The sequence below is a fragment of the Oryx dammah genome, unplaced genomic scaffold (genome assembly GCF_014754425.2).
Source record: "Oryx dammah isolate SB20612 unplaced genomic scaffold, SCBI_Odam_1.1 HiC_scaffold_27, whole genome shotgun sequence".
Classification (NCBI taxonomy): Eukaryota; Metazoa; Chordata; class Mammalia; order Artiodactyla; family Bovidae; genus Oryx; species Oryx dammah.
This window is the reverse complement of record NW_024070211.1, coordinates 113,560,125-113,562,908: the sequence shown is the minus strand read 5'-3', so window position 1 is coordinate 113,562,908 and position 2,784 is coordinate 113,560,125.

The window sequence follows — 2,784 nt, the reverse complement described above, 5'->3', positions numbered from 1 at the left end:
AGAGTCTTCTCCAACACCACAGTTCAAAAGCATCAATTCTTCAGTGCTCAGCTTTCTTCACAGTTCAACTCATATCCATACATGACCACAGGAAAAACCATAGCCTTGACTAGACAGACCTTTGTTGGCAAAGTAATATCTCTGCTTTTCAATATGCTATCGAGGCTGGTCATAACTTTCCTTCCAAGGAGTAAGCGTCTTTTAATTTCATGGATGCAGTCACCATCTGCAGTGATTTTGGAGCCCCCCAAAATAAAGTCTGACACTGTTTCCACTGTTTCCCCATCTATCTGCCATGAAGTGATGGGACCAGATGCCATGATCTTAGTTTTCTGAATGTTGAGCTTTAAGCCAACTTTTTCACTCTCCTTTTTCACTCTCATCAACAGGCTTTTTAGTTCCTCTTCACTTTCTGCCATAAGGGTGGTGTCATCTGCATATCTGAGTTAGCATTATATAAACATCTTGTCTCCAAAATGTACACCCACGGGAGAGGGCTTGAGTTAGGCTATTAGAACAAATCATAAGCCAGGCTTGAGCACATAGTTAATAGTCCTTTTAGCTATAGGCTATAGAAGCCTAGATGCCAATTACTGCTGCACTGAGAAACTCACTTTTATCAGTTTTATTCTCCAAGAACAACTTACTCCAAACCTAGTGCCCAGGCATCTTTCTGACTCAGTCTGGGTAGTGCTTTTACAGTTCAGAAGTCTTAAGTTCTGTGTCCTGTTTCCACTTTTTGGAATGGCTTAGGGAAAGCTTGCATAGAAGTTAAGGTAAAAGGAAAGTCTAAATAACTTTTGGAATTCTAGGGACATTTAAATATTTGTAGAATTGATTCTTGGGGCATTATCACATTTAGTCTATGTCCAGTGTTCAGCCGCTCAGTCATGTCTGACCCTTTGCGACCCATAGACTATAACCCACTAGGCTCCTCTGTCTATGGGATTTTCCAGGCAAGAATATTAGAGTGAGTTGCCATTTCCTCCTCCAGGGGATCTTCCTGACCCAGGGGTCAAACCCACATCTCCTGTGTCTCCTGCATTGCAGGCGGATTCTTTACTGCTGAGCCATCGGGGAATGACAGTTCCTCATGATCTGGCTTTTTCAGCCATTGAGAGTCACAACACAATCTGGTTCCTCTACTGCCACTCAGAGACTTGAGTTCTGATACTTCTTCTTCAGTTACTTTTGTTGATATTTGAAAGAATCAGCACAAGAAAGAGCAGATGTTTCTGTCCTAAGTTCTCTAAATACAGAAACTTCATAAAAGTGTTTAGCTGGCATTCCAAGAGTTGAGTTGAGTTGAGTTCAGTCGCTCAGTCATGTCCGACTCTTTGCAACCCCATGAATCGCAGCACGCCAGGCCTCCCTGTCCATCACCAACTCCCAGAGTTCACTCAGACTTGCGTCCATCGAGTCAGTGATGCCATTCAGCCATCTCATCCTCGGTCGTCCCCTTCTTCTCATGCCCCCAATCCCTCCCAGCATCAGAGTCTTTTCCAATGAGTCAACTCTTAGCATGAGGTGGCCAAAGTCCAAGAGTTGGCAGGGTAACAAATATTTACCTGGTGCCTACTGTGTGCCAAGCATGTTCCAGGTACTAAGGATACCACAGAAATCAACACAGATAAAGTGCCTACCCTTCTGAGGAAGGAAGGAACTCCTGAAACCCAAAATCTACTGGAAGAATGCATCTGAAATCTATGCTTAACGTTATGCTGAAGATATGATAGATTACTTGTTTTTTGAACTAGCTATTAAACTCAAAAGTTCCATCCAGGTTTTAACAAGAATCAGCTAAAAACCTTACTCCAAAGTCAAAACCAAATCTGAGGTTTTGCAACTTCCTCTTTATATCATACAAAGTTGGTTAGTTTTACAGTGTTTCATCTTAGAGATCATTCAAATTACAAAGTGTTCTACACATTTATAAGATTCTTTATTGAATGACTGCCTATTAAATAAGTTTGTCTGTGAGCACCTTTTTTTACTGAAAACCTAGCAGTAAAACAGGAGTATTTTTTGTTGTTCTTCATTTTCATTTTCCTGATCTCTAACCCTTTACCAAAAAAAAAAAAAGGTCAAAACAAAACCACAAGTACCGTATCAAGACGCTAAATCCTGAGGCAAATCAGATGGGTCCGAAGTCATCGTGTTGCTATTGCATACTTTCTGCACTCTATCTTATCTAAATCGTTGATTTAACTTTTAGTTTCATAATCTTTTTTTCTTCTTAAAACTTCTGAAGTGCTGGCGCAGACAGAAGCCTTTGTCTATTTAACTACATTTGAGTCTCACCTGACATCAATAAAATCAGTAACAAGGTGAAATGTTTAGATTACATTTTCCCTAAGGAAAAAAACATATATAATGATATACATGTAATATATAATTTGTATATATTCCAACAACTATGGTATAACTCTTTTATAGTGGCGCATTTCTTATTTTCTCCAGCCACAACAATAACAAATGTGATTTATTTTTACTAGTTTATTATAAAATGATATGCTAAAGGATACAAATGAACATCCAGATGGAAGAGATGCATAGGGCACAGTATGTGAGAATAGAGCATGGAGCTTCCATACGCTCTCTCAGGAAGAATCCTTCTCCAGGTACACCCATATGTCCACCAACTCAGCCTTGTAAGCATATTTTAATAGCAAATTGAAAAGGGGAAAAAGCTACTATGTATTTACAAAAATACAATGTTGAATTTTAAAAAAAGTTTTCAGGGTTTTACCTTGACAGGTCAGAAATTGTGGCTGAGATGGTAAA